Consider the following 18,719-nt stretch of genomic DNA (forward strand, 5'->3'; position numbering starts at 1 on the left):
TTTTCATGCTTACACGCACACACACACACATACACACACACACACACACACACACACAATGTAGCAGAAGTCTTGTTTACTATCATGCAGGCCACTCTGCAAATGCCTAATTGCCCTGGAGGAGAATTTCATTTTATACCTGTGTGCCATGTGAGGTTTTAGAGCAACTATGGGTTAGGAATGCTTCTAAGGAAACTTCAGTTCTTTCTTTTTCCACTCAAAATTTAATTTCCATCCCTAGGAGCATTAGTTCTATAAGCCTATGAGTTTCACATCTCACAGTCACCAGGGATAAGATCAGTGAGAAAGGCTTGTTATAAATGTAAAATGTCAATTCAACTGGAAAATCCTTTATCAAAAATAATTAGAAACTTACAGTCCACTTTTCAAACTAAAAAATGTTTCTTTCAATTTAAGAATTTTCAAATATCACCTGAAGTCTCCATTTAGAGTTTCTACCAAGATTCACAATTAAGAAATGGAGTTCTCTTTCATTAAATAGTGGGGGGAAACAGAACCTGAAACATACAGGCTTTCCACTTTTCCCTCTTTGCCTTGATTTTCTTATAAGGATAAAATGTACTCAAACTAAAATATCTTTCGTCAAAACCCTTACAAGTCTGCTATGAAAATATGTACAGATAGGTACATTTCTGAAAATCCAGGCTCCAGATCCAAATTAAATTTTCAATCAATATGCAGCATGATCTTGTATCTGAATCAGCAGCAGTGTCTCATTTCAGACTTATGCAATGCAATAAACATCTCTCATATGCTAAAGAAGCAAATGGATTCTGTTCTTTATCAATAAGCATCTCCTCCTGTAGTCTATGGGCCCAACTTTTCCCACAAGTCCGTGATCCTTGGAAGAAGCTGTAAGAGATGCAAGTATGGTAGGAAGGAAGCCCTCAGCCTGTGGCAAATAAGGCACTGTATCCCTTTTGTGTCATCCTTGGACACTTTGTCCCTCTTTTAGCATAAGGGCTGCAATGTCCAACCAGAAGCATAAAAGAGACTACAAGACAAAACAGGGGCAATAGAGAAAGAATTTAAAATGTCAATTTATCACTTCTTATTCTAAGTGAAGCAAGTCTCTCTTGCCTTGAGTTCATTATTCTCACTAGCAACTAAGCAATCATTTGATTTGGGCACACCAATCCCATGTAAAGTCTTATAGCTACAAATAGGACCTGCGGCCAGAACTAGATCAGGAAGGCAGAGCATCTGCCCTCCTGCTTAACAAGAGAAACCCAACTTGCCTTCTTTCCCTTATCATCTGTATTCAAAGACTATTACACTAAGATTCACTTACATAAAGTCACACACACACACACACACACACAAAGCCCTCCCTTTAAATATGGGAGGCTTTATCACATCACTTAAAAATTAGGCAGATTCCCTTTGCTTATGATATTCCTATAGGCTATACTAACAAGGGAAATCCTATGAATTTTCCTGTAATTTTAGGGCATCCACCATTCATTCTCAGTTCATTTCAGCCTTGAAAAATATTGACCACACACTATGAAACCATTAAACACTAATAGCTGCAGACATACCAGACAATGACAGCAAAAACACACTTGGTCCCTCTGGGATCCGTTCATGAACATCCCCTTCCAGCCTGGCAAACACGCTCCTCCCCACAGCAGATGCTGTTCTGGGGCAGACAAGCAGGAAGCTGGAGGCAGCACCTGGTCTTTCCCACTGGACGTATCATTTCTTACTGTCTCATCATCAAGAGTCTTTTCACCCACACTGTGAAGATTTTATAACACCAGGAGACTGTCGGATTAAAGACACCTTGCAACAGCGAGAGGGAGTGATGCGCAAATGAGGAAGCAAGAAGACTCTTTTAATATCTAAGGTCATACCACCTTTGTCATTGGATTTTCCAGTTCCGTTGTCAGCACGAGGAAATCCAGTGTGCTTGTGTGATCAAATAAGCTAACTTAGTATTTTGTTTCAATTTTAAGATTGAGATCAAGGTAGTGGAAGGAGTACATACCACAGAAAGCAAAACTGCTACATCCAAACTGTCTGACCCCTATAATCCGATGGCTCCAAAGTGGAGTCGGAAGCTGGCGAGCTCATCCATGAGCGTGAGCATCACTGTCTAGATGTACAACACACTCACCTAAGGCAGAAAATTTACAGAAGCCTCTCTGAGAGTCATGGCCCTTCCTGCAACCATTTTAACACATGCATCAGCATTCTGTGAGATCTTCCGGGGTCTGACAACCGGCAGACGAGGGGCAGAGGGAGAAATCAGACCTCGGACTGGCAATGCCTGGTGCACTTAGACCCAATTTCCTTCCGTCTAAACTGTGGCCTGTCCCATAGGACTTAGCCTGCCTCTGTCGGGTCCTTTCATAAAAGTTACTGTCAACACACCACGGCAGGGAGGGCGGCTGGACAGACGCTGTGGATCTCTGCAGCAAAGACGGCCCATGTAAACAAGCTTGTGACTGCTTCAGCGCCAACTGTCATGGGATAAGCCATTCTTTTGCTGTGGTTAAATTGCAGTACCCTAGGAATTTATGCATTTAAGGGGGTGAAAGCAGAAACTCAGTCTCTAGATTTAAATGAAGCGGGGGGGAGAAATATGCATGTAATTTTCTTGAAATGGCTCTCGTCTTGATTTACTTGAAGATTTTCCAATAAATCACATTTATTTTGCTGCAGGCACAAAGACATCAGTTCTGCTAAATATACTGCCCTGGTCCTTTCTGATGATAGATCTTTTTCTCCCAAATGAGCTCTGACATTTCTAGGGGACACGGTATCCCAGTACAGAGTACCTGGGAACCATGCCATAAAGAAAAAAATGCTGCCTGCTGTTGACTAGATCACTTTCTTAAAGGGACCCTTTACCTGTACGACTGCAGTGCCAATGTTTCCTCTTATCTTTAACCTGACCCTCCCCACTGCCCATTCTATGTTCCTCTCCCCAGCTCAGATTTAGCCTTGGGTCTCTCTGCAAGAGTGATGCTGTTAGTTTTACAACTACAATATAAAAAATACCATTCCCTAACTAAAATATGTAAATATGTCCCCAAATATCTCTTTAAGCACAACATCTCATGAAGTAAACATAAATGCATAACTTAAAGAGGTGATTTTTTTAATGTTTTATGGAACCCACAGCATTTCTTAAATATGGGACTGAGGCAAGCACTTCCAACAGGCACAGCTGGTTCACTCTCTCTCTAATTTTCTCTTCCTTTTTGCAGCTCTGCATTGGTCTAAAAAACCCCTGGTCACAATAAAAATGCTCCCTCCCACCCTCTGCCAACCCTCACTCCAAACAGAAAGGTTTCAACACGCCCAAGTCCTGGGAGAGATGCTCGGCGCAGAAGGAAAGGCTGGTGGCGTCTCGCCTCAGAGGTAGTTCACTTCATTAATCTCCTATCCACCCCATCTCTGCCCCGCTCTCCCATGCTCACTCTCCCGCCCCACCAGGAGCAATCAATAGACATCACACCACCCTCCAAAAAACCGGTTAGAACCCAGAATGAGCAAAGAGCCACCTACCATTCCGTGCTTGAGAACTACGATCCTGATCCAGCAGTGTTTGCCCCAGAAATCCTCCCTACTTGTCTCTCATTAACCACATTCCAAACTAATAAGGAATAGATTCTTTGGAGGTGGGGAAATTGTTTAAAATTAATGGTGGACAGGTGATTGCCAAGAAAACCCAAGCGTAAAGTCACTCAAGCCCCTAGAAATTGAGGGGTGAGGAGAAAAATGGAATACTGTAAAAACGAAAAAGGAAAGAAAAAAGGTAAGCTCAGAACAAGCACCAACCACCCCCATAAAAATAAAAAGAGAAGGGGAGGTTTAAAAGAAAAGAAGAAGAAGAAGACGACGAAGAGTGGCTTGCTGAATCACCCTCTTTCACTGCCTGGAAACCATTGTGCAGCGCGATGCTGCCTGTACCATTGTGGAACCTACCAGAGGAGACGGACAGAGGGCTTGGGGAATGGGGTTGCTATGGCAACCAAAAGGAGCACACGTGACGTCAAAGCCCAGAGAGGTCTAGGGAGGGGGGGAGAAGGGGGAAAGGAGAAGAGGAAAAAGTCTCTGTGCGTCTGCTGCTACCGTGTTTTCCGATGAAATGAGGACCTGGCGAAATGGAAAGGAGCAGGGTTCGCTGGCGGCCGCTCTCAGCACCTAGGACATCAGGCAGCCGGTCTGCGCAGCGGAAACCGCTCTCTCCACGCAGCCCTGGCCCAGCACACGGCAGCGCTCAAAAAACAAATGCTTGCAGACCCAAACACCATTGGAAATGTACTCAATCTATGCTTTTCAACTCGCTCAGCTTTTTGCAAACAGCACAAAGGCATGTCGTGCCTCTAACTGGCAAAGCAAAGATGGTAATAACCTCGGAGGCCAAGGGAGCATTTGGGTCCCACCTGGACCCCAGAGGTCATTTGAAATGTCACAACCCTTCTTGTCTGTTTCCTTATCTTTCAGAAAAATCCTAAATAAATGACTACTAAACCAAAGTCAGCAAACTAATTCTGAGATTGCAGCTTGAATTTAGAAAGAAAATACTGACAATTTGAGTTAACAAATCTAGATTCTTTTTTTTTTTAATTGGGTACTTCTTTAGAAAATGGATACAAATTGCATTATTACTATTTGGGGTAGATATCTCAATTTTATTTAAGTAATTTGCCCTATCTTTGACTGTCAGAGTATATTTTTGTCTCCATGTATTAATAGTTTGTTAAATGTTAAATATAGGTGCTTAAATATAGATGTCATAGATTACTAAATCTAGAGTATTAATCTATAAATATTAGGTTTCTAGAGAGAGTTCAGAATAATGGAATACTCCCACAATTGTTTTAATTATCTTTTTTTTTTTTAAACCTGTTAAAAATATTTTTTAAGTAAGGAAATTTCTCAATACATATTTGGCCTAACCAGGCTCAACCCTTGGGCATCTCAGATTACATAATTGAATCAAATTCCTTTTTTTGCTTAAATAACTTTGAGGTGAGTTTCTGTGTATTGCAACCAAGTAAGACTGAGTTTTATACCACTTAACACTATGTTTTAGAACTAGCATACATACATGAATAAGGAACTTCTTCCATACGTTAACAGAAAAGATAACAACTTGCAACAGATACAAACCAAGCAATTATTGATTCACTGAAACACATCATAAAACCATATGTGACCACATCAGATTCCCTCATTTTAGGAGGGAAACTAGGGGGAAAAAAAGTCTTATGTGTTTTCTTTTTCATCCACTGGACAAGATTTTGCACATATTGCTTTGTTCTAATTTCAACTTCAGCAAGAAGCAGTTGATTATTAATTTTTAGTCTTGGCAAAAGACCTACCTTACAAGACAAGTTTGTCTCAAGGGAAAATATGTATTGACAAGCCAAATGACTTTATAGCACAATATAATTGGCATTCCAGCTTTTAATTTACTTTATTCTAAGTTTTGATATCAAAAGTTAACTCTTAATAACTGGATATCAATGAGGGAAAAATGAACTTCAACTCCTACCACACACTGCAAACATAAAAATTAATTCAAGGTAAATTTACACTGAAACATGAATGCCAAAATATATAAAGCTATTAGAATAAAATGTATCTTTCAGAAGAAAAAATAGCTTTCTGTTCTCAGAGCAGGCAAAGATTTCTTAGGACACAGAAAGTACTCACCATAATAGGAGAAAAAAAAATAGACGTGATCAAAATCAAAAGCTTCCAAAATAACCATTAAGAAAATGAATAGACAGCCTCAGGCTAGAAGAGAATATTCTTGATAAACATGTCTGAAAATACTCTTGATAGTCACAATTTTTAGATTTTTAAAAAAATATCCCACAACTCAACAATAAAAAAAAATTTGCTCAATGGGCAAAAGTCTTGAGCAAGCATTGACAAAGAAAGATATATATATGGTCAATAAGTACATTAAAAAGTATTCAACAGTATTAAAAATAGTATTAATAACAGTATTAAAAAGTATTAAAAAGTTAAAAAAAGTATTCAACAGAATTGGTCATCAGAGAAATGCAAATTAAAACTGCATAAATGCCATTTCACACTCACAAAAAAAATTGACTAAAATTGGAAAAACTAACAACACTAAGTACTGAGTAGGATATGGAGAAATCAGAACTCTCCTACATTACTTGTGGGAGTATTAAATGGTAAAACTACTTTGGGAAATGATTTGGTGGTTTCTAAGATAAGTATATACCTACAGTATGACTCAACAACTCTATTCATGGTCACCTAAGAGAATAGAAATATTTGTCTATCAAAAAAAGTTATACATAAATGTTTATGCCAGCTTTATTTATAATTGGTGAAAACTGGAAACAACTCAAAGTATATCAACGGAAGAATGGGTAAGCAAACTATGGTATATTCATATAATAACACACTGTATCAGCAATGAAGAAAGAATGTTAACTATGAACATGTTAAAAACAATATATCTTCTATTAGGTGTTCATTCTTGATTTGACAAATGACAGTGGTAGATGCCAACACTGCACTGGGGTATATTTTACTAGGGCTTTAATACGCCACCTACTCATTTCAGTAATATTTAGATGATTAAAATGTTCTTTTAAGTCTATTTTATATAGCATAGAAAAAATAATTTCCTAAAATTAGATCATCTAATACAAGCTAATTTTTAACACTTAAACATATTTCATTCCTTATTGGATAAAACCAAAACTCTTCATTTAAAGTCCTCAGTAAGAGAATATCACACTTTGAGAATGAACTATGGAAATATGCAACGATATAAATAAATCTCAAAAACATGCTATGTTAAAAAAAATAAAAGAGAGTGTTTAGTATATAAATCCATTTATATAAAGCTCTAGGACAGACAGAAATATTCTATGGTAATAGAAATCAGAACTATGATTGAGGGAGCCACACAGCTAAGGGAAATTTATGTAGTGATGAAAATATTTGACATCTCGATAGAGGTGTGAGTTATTACGTAGATGTAAGCATTTGTCAAAACTCTTCAAATTCTAACTCTTAAGATCAGTGCATTCACTCAGTGTAAATTAAGTTGCTGTTTTCAAAAAATTAAAGTCAATTCCCAAGAAGAAAATTGCTGAGTGAACAATAAGTTAGAGCTCCTAAACCTACAAATCTGGCCCTATACCTGAGTCCTGACTTTACAAACCCAAGCAGACCAATAGAGGAAACAACAAAATGGAAAATACTAGAGATCCTTCAAGAAAATTAGAGATACCAAGGGAACATTCATGGAAAGATGGGCACAATAAAGGGCAAAAATAGTATGGACCTAACAGCAGCAGAAGATATTAAGAAGAGGTGGCAAGAATACACAGATCTACACAAAACTGATCTTAATGACCCAGATAACCACAATGTTGTGATCACTCACCTAGAGCCAGATGTCTTGGAGTGTAAAGTCAGGTGGGCCTTAGGAAGCATCACTACAAACAAAGCTAGTGGAGGTGATGGAATTCCAGCTGAGCTATTTCAAATCCTAAAAGATGATGCTGTGAAAGTGCTGCACTCCATATGCCAGCAAATTTGGAAAACTCAGCAGTGGCCACAGGACTGGAAAAGGTCAGTTTTCATTCCAATACCAAAGAAAGGCAGTGCCAAAGAATATTCAAACTACCAAACAATTGTGCTCATTTCACATGCTAGCAAAGTAATTAATGCTCAAGATTCTCCAAGCAAGGCTTCAATAGTATGCGAACCAAGAACTTCCAGATGTTCAAGCTGGATTTAGAAAAGGCAGAGGAACCAGAGATCAAATTGCCAACATCCATTGGATCATGGGAAAAGCAAGAGAATTGCAGAAAAACTTCTGCTTCATTGACTACCCTAAAAAAGCCTTTGACTGTGTGGATCACAACAAACTGTGGAACATTCTTAAAGAGATGGGAATACCAGACCGCCTGACCTGCCTCCTGCTAAACCTGTATGCAGCAACAGTTAGAACTAAACATGGAACAATGGACTGGTTCCAAATTGGGAAAGGAGTACGTCAAGGCTGTATATTGTCACCCTGCTTATTTAATTTCTATGCAGAGTACATCATGTGAAATGCTGGGCTGGATGAAGCACAAGCTGGAATCAAGATTACAGGGAGAAATATCAGTAACCTCAGATATGCAGATGACACCACCCTTATGACAGAAAGTGAACAGAAACTAAAGAGCCTCTTGATGAAGGTGAAAGGGGAGAGTGAAAAAGCTGGCTTAAAACTCAACATTCAAAAAACGAAGATCATGGCATCTGGTCCCATCACTTCATGGCAAATAAATGGGGAAGCAAAGGAAACAGTGACAAACTTTATTTTCTTGAGCTCCAAAATCGCTGCAGATGGTGATGGAAGCCATGAAATTAAAGGAAGCTTACTCCTTGGGAAAATAGCTATGACAAACCTAGACAGCATGTTAAAAAATAGAGACATTACTTTGCCAACAAAGGTCCATATAGTCAAAGCTATGGTTTTTCAGTAGTCATGTATGGATGTGACAACTAGACAGTAAAAAGGGCCGAGTGCCAAAGAACTGATGCCTTCAAACTGTGGTGTTGGAGACGATTCTTGAGAGCCCCTTGGACTGCAAGGAGATCAAACCAGTCAATCCTAAAAGAAATCAATCTTGAATATTCATTGGAAGGACTGATGCTAAAGCTGAAGCTCTGATACTTTGGCCACCTGATGAGAAGAGTCGACTCATTGGAAAAGACCCTGAGGCTGGGAAAGATTGAGGGCAGGAGGAGAAGGGAACAGCAGAGGACGAGATGGTTGGATGGCATCACTGACTCAACGGACATGAATTTGAGGAAGCTCCGGGAGGTGGTGAAGAACAGGGCAGCCTGATGTGCTGCAGTCAACGAGGTTGCAAAGAATCAGACGTGATTGAGCAACTGGACAACACAACAAAGCAGACCAAGAAATAGAAACAGCTAGACTCCAGGTCACCAGGATCTTAACACATGGAGCAATCCCTCTGCAGTGAGGAAGACAATTGATGGAGATTTGCCTAACAAACAAGAAATGAGATGTTTAAAAAGAGATTTTTAAGGACGCCTGGCAAGAGCTAAATTCCCAGCTTCCTCTGTAAGGATTATTATTCAGCTACAGGACTAAAACTGAAGGAAATGAAGGTAATCAATACCTGGTTTTCCAAACAATAAATGGCAAAGACCTCAGGGATTGGAGAACATAAAGGAATTAAGTCAGTGAGATTGGACTTCCAGGTAGGAATTTAATTTCTAAATCTAAGTCTCAAGTACATTCATGGGGGCTAACTATAAAACCAATTTCTGTACTAAGGTCTTTTGGGCTTCCCTTGTGGATCAGCTGTTAAAGAATCCACCTGCAATATGGGAGATGTGGGTTCGATCCCTGGGCTGGGAAGATCCCCTGGAGAAGGGAAAGGCTACCTCCTCCAGTATTCTGGCCTGGAGAATTCCATGGGCCATATAGTCCATGGGGTTGCCAAGAGTCTGACACAACTGAGCAACTTTCAAGGAAGGAAGGTCTCTTACCAAAACTGGTCCCAGAACAGAGAGATCAACTAGTTCTCATTTGCCAGGGACTTCCCAGATTTTAGGAAGTCCACATGCCAGGAAATGCCTCAGACTTAGGCAAACAGGAAAGGCTGCCCTATTCCAGAGTCTAGAATGGACTTGAACCCTCAGAGGAGAATTCAAGGTCCCACCTGCGAAGAAATTATACAAATGAACTTACTTACAAAACAGAAACAGATTCATAGACTTAGAGAATGAATTTATGGTTGCTGGGGGGAAGGGCGGGGGGAAGGGATAGTTAGGGAGTTTGGGAGAGACATGTACACACTGCTGTATTTTAAGTGGATAACCAACAAGGACCTACGGTACAGCACATGAACTCTGCTCAATGTTATATGGCAGCCTGGATGAGAGGGGAGTTTGGGGGAGACTGTATACATATCTATTTATGGATGAGGCCCTTCGCTGTTCACCTGACTATCACAACATTGTTAACCAACTATTAACCAGTTAACATTAACCCCAAAACAAAATAAAAATTTAAATAAAATATAATAAAAGCACTGAGAAAAACTGAGGTTAAAAACAGCTATGTAAATTTCTTAAAATTACATCAAAATTTATATCTCAAAATAACTTTTTGAAAGTAATTTTTAATTAATATATTTTATCATTCTACTTGGATAGGAAACACATGGCCAACAGCTTACCATGGCCATAATAATCTTCAGTGGAACATAACACATTATTGACCAGAGATATACTAATGCCACGGCTGTTAATTTCTGCAAAAATTCCCCAGTCAATAGTGTGTTAAAGTATTAATGGTCCTTCATATGATCCAATTTCATTTCTGGGTATTTTTCTGAAAGAAACAAAAATATTAAATTGAAAATACACAGGCACCCCCATATTCATTGCAGCATTATTTACAACAGCCAAGATATGGAAGCAACTTAAGTGTCCATTGATAGATAAATGTATGAAGAAGATATGGTGTATACATAGTGTGCATATACACATATATATATATATATATACACACACACATATATATTTACTGGAGGCTCAGATGGCATGAGTCTGCCTGTAATGCAGGAGACCTGGGTTTGATTCCTGAGGTGGGAAGATCCCCTGGAGAAGGAAATGGCAACACACTCCAGTATTCTTGCCTAGAGAATTCCACTGACAGAGGAGCCTGGCAGGCTACAGTCTGTGGGGGTCTCAAAGAGTCAGACACAACTGAGCAACTAACACACACATATATATAGTGTACATATATATATATATATATATATATATAAAATCACATACAACAGAATATTATTCAGCCATAAAAAATGAAATATTGCCATTTTTGACAGCATGGATGGACCTTGAAGGTATCATGCTAAGTGAAATAAGAAAGAAAATACATATGATCTCACTTATATGTGGAATCTAAAATAAACAAATGAAAAAACAAAAAACAGCCCATAGATACAGAGATAGATTGCCAAAGGCAGGGGCCATGCCCTCTGTGCTCAGCTGTGTCTGAGTCTTTTGCGACCTCATGGACTACAGCCCACCAGGCTCCTCTGTCCATGGAATTTTCCAGGAAGGAACACTGAAGTGGGTTACCATCATTTCTTTGTTGTTGTTGTCCAGTCACTCAGTTGTTTCTGACTATCTGTGACCCCATGGACTGCAGCACGCCAGGCTTCACTGTCCTTCACCATCTCCTGGAGCTTGTTCAAACTCATGTCCGTTGAGTCAGGGATGCCATCCAACCATATCCTCAGCTGTCCCCTTATCCTCCTGCCTTCAATCTTTCCCAGCATCAGGGTCTTTTCTAAGGAGTCAGTTTGTCACATCAGGTGGCCAAAGTATTGAGTTTCAGCTTCAGTCCTTCCAATGAATATTCAGGATTGATTTCCTTTAGGATGGACTGGTTGGATGTCCTTGCAGTCCAAGGGACTCTCAAGAGTCTTCTCCAACATCATAGTTCAAAAGCATTTGACCCTCAGCCTTCTTTATGGTCCAACTCTCACATCCATACACGACTACTGGAAAAACCATAGCCTTGACTAGAAGGACCTTTGTTGGTAATGTAATGTCTCTACTTTTTAATATGCTGTCTAGGTTGGTCATAGTTTTTCTTCCAAGGAGTAAGTATCTTTTGATTTCATGGCTGCAGTCACTATCTGCAGTGATTTTGGAGCCCAAGAAGTAAAGTCTGCCACTGTTTCCACAGTTTCCCCATCTATCTGCCATGAAATGATGGGACCGGATGTCATTATCTTCATTTTCTGAATGTTGAGGTTTAAGCCAGTTTTTTCACTCTCCTCTTTCACCTTCATCAAGAGGCTCCTCAGTTCCTGTTCACTTTCTGTCATAAGGGTGGTGTCATCTGCATGTCTGAGGTTACTGATATTTCTCCCTATAATCTTGATTCCATCTTGTGCTTCATCCAGCCCAGAATTTTGCGTGATGTACTCTGCATATAAGTTAAATAAGCAGGGTGACAATATACATACTTGACATACTTGACATATACATACTTGACATACTTCACATACTTGACATACTCCTTTTCCAATTTGGAGCCAGTCCACTGTTACATGTTTGGTTCTATTGCTTCTTGACCTGCATACAGGTTTCTCTGGAGGCAGATAAGGGGTTCTGGTACTCCCATCTCTTTAAGAATTTTCCACAGTTTGTCGTGATTCACAGTCAAAGGCTTTAGGGTAGTCAATGAAGCAGAAGTAGATGCTTTTCTGCAATTCTTTTGCTTTTTCCATGATCCAGTGGATGTTGGCAATTTGATCTCTGGTTCCTCTGCCTTTTCTAAATCCAGCTTGAACATCTGGAAGTTCTTGGTTCATGTGCTGTTGAAGCCTTGCTTGGAGAATCTTGAACATTACTTTGCTAGCATGTGAAATGAGTACAGTTGAGTGGTAGTCTGAACATTCTTTGGCACTGCCTTTCTTTGGCATTGGAATGAAAACCAACCATTTCCTGTGCCCACTGCTGAGCTTTCCAAAATTGCTAGCATATTGAATGCAGCACTTTCACAGCATCATCTTTTAGGGTTTGAAATAGCTCAGCTGGAATTCCATCACCTCCACTAGCTTTGTTCGTAGTGATATTTTCTAAGGACCACCTGACTTCACACTCCAAGACATCTGGCTCTAGGTGAGTGATCACAACATTGTGGTTATCTGGGTCATTAAGATCTTTTTTGTATAGTTCTGTGTATTCTTGCCACCCCTTCCTAATATTAAAAAAAAAAACAAAACACTAATTTATTTTAAAAGAGTAAATTTTGTGACTTTTCAATGTCAAGAAAGAGAAAGAATCTACCTGTGCATGCCTTTTTCTTCTTAATGAACAGACTTTATTATTTTAAAGTAGTTTTAGGTTTATAAGAATATTGTGCAAAGAAATACAGAGAATCCCATATACCCTGCTTCCCTCTTCATGCAGTTTCATGAACATCTTATTATTAACATCTTGTATCAGTAAATTTGTTACAGCTGATGAACTAATATTAATACATTATCATTCACAGAACCCATAGTTTATATCAGAGTTCACTCTTTGTCTTATGGGCTTCCCAGACAGCTCAGCAAGTAAAGAATATGTGTGCAATGCAGGAGGCACAAGTTCGATCCCTGGGTTAGGAAGATGCCCTGGAGGAGGAAATGGCAGCCCACTCTGCTATTCTTACTTGAAGAATCCCATGGACAGAGGAGTCTGGTGGTCTACAGTTTCAGAGTTGCAAAGAGCTGGACACAACTGAGCAATTCTACAGATTGCACTCACTTTTAATTTTCTTCCTGCTTAGGAGTCAATTTTACATTCAGGAAACAACTGTTTTCATATCAAAAGGAAGTAGATATTGGTCTGCTGAAAGTTTTTCCTAGTGGACAGGGCATTATTGTAAGACTTTAGTGGCAGGAAATGTACCTTGAACCAATTTTTATTAAGCTTATAAAAGCACTGATTTTTTTTTTCAGTGGCAACACCCATTACTAGCCAAATTATGTCCCTCTGTGGTTAAACACACTTTGATTATAAATGCAGAATACCTGCTGCTTGGAAAATAGTAGTTATATGCCGCTTTTCCCTGATAGACTTTTTCAAACATCTGGATTTAGTTTACAATAATTATGGGTGCTGGGATTCTATTTTTAAAAAATAGCAAACTAGCTTAAACTTCCTCAGGTAGTTTTAAGCAACAGCTTTAAAAATCTAATTAGAGCGTTTGTCTTTTGAACAATAATGCTAATAGAAAATTGCCCCTCCTTAGATCCCAACAGAAGCTGGTGTGTGAGATAAAGAAAGAGCTATTCTTCCCAGACATCCTCAGGTTTATCCACACTTCCATCCATGCACATCTGTAGCAATTTCAATTTTCCTTATCCCTGCTTTACTGCAGTGCTACCAAAGCACAACAAAAGCATGGAGACAGCATGGATTATATTCGAGTCTGGCCTAGAAATTGAACTTCTTACAACTCTGTCGCAATTCATATCTTTATTAAAAGGACTGTTCTTTTTTTCCAGCTTCATTGAGGTATAATTGACAAATAAAATTGTAAGATATTTAAGGTATACAATGTGCAGATTTGACATATGTGTACATTGTAGAAAGATTCTCCCCACTGAGTTAATTATCACATCCATCACCTAATACAACATATTTATGTTTTATTTTTAATGAGAACATTTAAGATCTACTCTCTTAGCAAATTTCAACTCTACAATATAGCGTTCTCTGCTGCAGTCAGCATGTTATACATGAGATCCTCAGAATTTATTCATCTTATTTTTGAAAGTGCATACTCTTTTACCAAGCTCTGCCTATTTCCCCCAGCCTCCAGTCCCTGGAAATCACTTTTCTATTCTGTTTCTGTAAGTTCAGTTTTTTTCAGGTTCCACATATAAGTACTATCACGCAGTATTTGTCTTTCTCTGTCTGGTTTATTTCACTGAGCATAATGCCCTCAAGGTCCATCCTTGTTGTCATAAATGGCAAGCTTTCTACAGAGGCTGTTCTCACCACTGACTCTGACTTGCCCCCACAGCACTCAAAAAGCAAACAGTCATTGACACAGGCCAAGACACAAAGTGCAAGCCCAAATTTTTGTAATCAAATTTAAGATAAAAGGTTAGCATATCCTTTTTATAAATACAGATCTTCTATCGCCACCAAATGAACTTTCCTAATATTAGAGAGCCTATTTTTAAACACTGATGTAAGAAGACTTTTTAAAATCACCAAATTAGCAAGCAAATTCTGGGTCTGTGAGATAGAGCAACAGGCTACATAATAGTAATGCATGGTGAGAGTATCCTAGCAATCAAAAGAATAGTAACCAGATTTAATAATATAATACAGGATTTGATCTCCTTGGTCTTATATTTTTAAACCAATAGTCACCAGCATTAACTTATATGTACAGCTTACACTTGCTAGATTTTCAAATTATTAACCAAAAAAAAAAAAGTCTGTGTATCCTAAAGATGCCATTTAACCTTTATTGAAATGCTATATTCAAGAGGGGGGGGGGGAATAAGAATCCAATTTTGCAAATTGTCTAAATTCACAAAGAGCAATGATGACAGTACAAATTCAATGAACGTCCTGTGTATCTATGCTGAAAGTCTTATGGATCTATGCTGAAGACATTTTTTTAATTACAAAATAAAGTGTAAATACTTTTTAAAGTTCACTTGGAATACTGGATGGTGAAAAGAGTATTGGATTCACTAACAGATTTTGCTTTAATCTATTGTTCAAATAGCCATCCTATTTCCTATCTGTGTGAGTTACACAGACCACACAGCCTCTCTATTTCTTAATTTAAGCATTGACATGATGAGTGTAATAACATTGCCTCCACAGAATTTTTGTGATAATCAAATTAATTAATGTATATTACAGTGCCTGGCACAACCCTTGGTACATGATAGTCAAGAAATAGTCAACTGAATCTATTTGCAATAAAAAATATGTAACCCACAGTTAAATTTTAATTTCCTGGTATGCAACAAGGACCTACTGCATAGCACAGGTAAGTCTGCTCAATGTTATGTGGCAGCCTGGATGGGAGGGGAGTCTGGGGGAGAATGGATACATGTATGTATGGCTGAGTCACTTAGGTGTGCGCCTGAGGCCATCACAACATTGTTATCAGTTATGTGTGTGCACACTCCATCATGTCCAACGCTTTCCAACCCCATGGACTGTCAGCTGCCAGGCTCCTCTATCCATGGAATTTTCCAGGCAAGAATACTGGAGTGGGTTGCCATTTTCTACGGCTGAGTCATTTTGTTGGGCACCTGAAACCATCACAGTATTTTTAATCGGCTATATTCCAATATAAAAGAAAAAGTTAAAAAAAAATTCCTGGTATGACTTTGGAAGTTATGAACACTGTCCAGCACCCCAGGAGCATTCATCTTCTATTGCTTTAATGTTCTTAAAGCAGATACACATGAGGAGGTGCAGTTGATCATATGCTACTTGGCAGGACTGAAGCAGCACTATGGAACTAATAATAAACTTGAAGGAATTTGAGCCTACCTGCCAGTCTACACCTGAGAAGCTATTCAGGACATCAGCAATTCTCCCTGGAAATTTCCCAGAGAAAATTCAACTACTTGTTCAGCAGATATTCAGAGATAAACTCTTTCACGAGAAATAGAGAACCAGATCAAGAAAACTAAGCAAAAAAAATAGAAGAGCTGTTGGAACTGCTTGACATTTCTATAATTTAATTAAAGTCCATTCAATTAGCAAATCACTGAGTAGCATACAAATACAAAACCCTGAGTTGGAGATTTGGAAAAGAAGTGCCAGACGAGGTACCCGTTAAAAAGAGACTCATGATCTTATTGCAGAGTCAAGACTGACCCACTAGATTAAAAAAAAAAAAAACTCCTTAAATGTAAAAATATAAAGTTATATATATATATATAAATATAAAATATAAAAATATAAAAAAGTCCTTAAATATAGGATAAAACAGTGGAGTCTCTTGTTAGAAGAGGGAAGACCTTAACATGGGGATCTATGCTGAAAGCATGGACCTCAAACCCTGTGTGTATTCAGAAGGAGCATGTTCCAATAAAAACAGAGATCTGAGTTCTAATTCCACTATGATGAACCATCTAGAAGTTGTTGGGCAGACAGATGCTCTCCAGATTTCAGTTTCCTCTTCTATAAAATATGATAATTATAGTTCTGCAGCAAAATGGAAGAAAGAGCCTTAAGATGATTCTCGAGCAATGGATAGAATTTGGACAGTTGGGGACTTAAGGACAGTGAGCTTAAAAGTGAAGAAAAACATATCACATTTATTTGTTGTTTTTTTTTTAACATATCACATTTAGACGAGAGTAAAGATATAATACTTCCCTGGTTGAAGAGAGTAGGAAAGTGGTGGGAGAAATGGAAAATCTTCAACCAGATGGTCTTATGAGGCAAAAGATGGAAACCAAACATTTATATTACAAATGAAAATGTAAGGCAGAGACAACAGGATCCATGGCTGAAGTCAGTTCTGGCTTTTTGAGTCACTTAAAAAACATTATTTGACAATAATCATTCATAGTTGTTATCATTTGTATCACTAATATCTTCATAAACATCTTTACAGTTATTTTTGCTACTATCTTTTAAAAACATACTCTGTCTCGAGAGCTAGGCTAAATTTACAGACATCAGTTCCAATCACACAGTATTTCTTGATCACTCTCTCACTAACAGGTACTTCCCAGGTGGTGCTAGTGATAAAGGATCTGCCTGCCAACACAGGGGATGCAAGAGACACAGGTTCTATCCCTGGATCGGGAAGATCCCCTGGAGAAGGGAATGGCAACCCCCTCCAGTATTCTTGCCTGGAGAATCCCATGGACAGAGGAGCTACAGTTCATGGCACCGCAAAGAGTCAGACATGACTGAGCACACATCTCCCCAATATTTATCGATAAACCACTATGTGCTTGAGTCCACACTCCAAGACCGCAGTCCTCACTATTATCCCATCAGTAGGTAGGGTTACTGCCCCTACTTTATAGACAAGAAAACCAAGACTTGAAGTCATTAGTCCAGGATCACACAGCTAATAACTAGATGCATCAGGATTTAAATACATGTCTATCTGGTTGAAGTTCCTACATTGAGAGAGTAAGAAGGGAAATGCTAATGAGCTTAAATTATAAAAGTAGTATCCTTCAAAGAGAAAGTCTTGGCACACACTCAGAATCATGGCCTGTTGTTACCGTTGCCTTGTATGGTTTGTTGTTGTTCAGTTGCTAAGTCATTTCCAACTCTTTGCACTCCCATGGACTGCAGCAGGGCAGGCTTAATTGTCCTTCACCATCTCCCAGAGTTTGCTCAAACTCATGTCCATTGAGTCAGCGATACCATCCAACCATCTCATCCTCTTTCGTCCCCTTCTCCTCCTGCCTTCAGTCTTTCCCAGCATCAGGGTCTTTTGCAATGAGTTGTCTCTTCACATCAGGTAGACAAAGTATTGGAGCTTCAGCTTCAGCATCAGGCCTTCCAATGAACATTCAGGGTTTATTTCCTTTAGGATTGACTAGTTTGACCTTCTTGCTGTCCAAGGGACTCTCAAGAGTCTTCTCCAGCACCACAGTTTGAAAGCATCAATTCTTCGGCCTTGCGTGGTACACATGGAACACTGTCAGGGCCGTACAACCTTGTGAGCAGAAGCAGAGAAACCCCTAAAGAGGAAGGCAGAAGAAGCCCATCAAAGATGCAGTGTAAATGGGCAAGAACAGCTTTTTAAAAACATGATATGGCTGTGAACTGCTGAGAAACAGCGGTAGCTAATAGAACACCTGGTGTTCTTCTGCAAGGAAGGGGACAGGCTCTTTTTTCAGCAAAGGTTTTAGGCAAAAGCCACACATTATCAGAAGTGTCATCACTGCCACACTGGTCAGAGACACAGAGTTACATCGGGGATTCACAAAGTGTGGTGAGCATCTGCGGAGAAAAACAGAAATTTTCCTTCATACACACCTGTGCACGACACACACAGCACAGTCAGCAATGCAGTTTGTGGGACATTTGTAGGGATATAGAGAAGAAACTAGCTTAGAGTAATGAAGAGACTGCTGACTAAAGATATACAGAACACAAGTAGGAATACTTGAAACGCAGAAATGGGCTAGGTTACC

The 18,719-nt window shown here is 39.0% G+C and overlaps 1 protein-coding gene across 9 annotated transcripts in view; it reads right to left on the minus strand.

Annotated features, from left to right (window-relative positions):
* The window catches only part of MAPK10 (mitogen-activated protein kinase 10), a 603,644-nt gene that overhangs the window by 361,398 nt on the left and 223,527 nt on the right, over positions 1 to 18,719 (minus strand). For 6 of the 9 annotated variants that reach the window (XM_043448316.1, XM_043448311.1, XM_043448318.1 and 3 more), the window contains exon 1: positions 3,538 to 4,122. The exons of 1 other annotated variant lie outside the window; for it this stretch is intronic. The gene's annotated coding sequence lies outside the window, so the exon portion shown is untranslated. Of the gene's footprint in view, positions 1 to 1,562; positions 1,619 to 2,011; positions 2,031 to 3,537; positions 4,123 to 18,719 lie in introns of those variants that run through there. 2 more of the 9 variants (XM_043448314.1, XM_043448313.1) reach the window with 2 other exon arrangements.

The sequence above is a fragment of the Cervus canadensis genome, chromosome 26 (genome assembly GCF_019320065.1).
Source record: "Cervus canadensis isolate Bull #8, Minnesota chromosome 26, ASM1932006v1, whole genome shotgun sequence".
Lineage (NCBI taxonomy): Eukaryota > Metazoa > Chordata > Mammalia > Artiodactyla > Cervidae > Cervus > Cervus canadensis.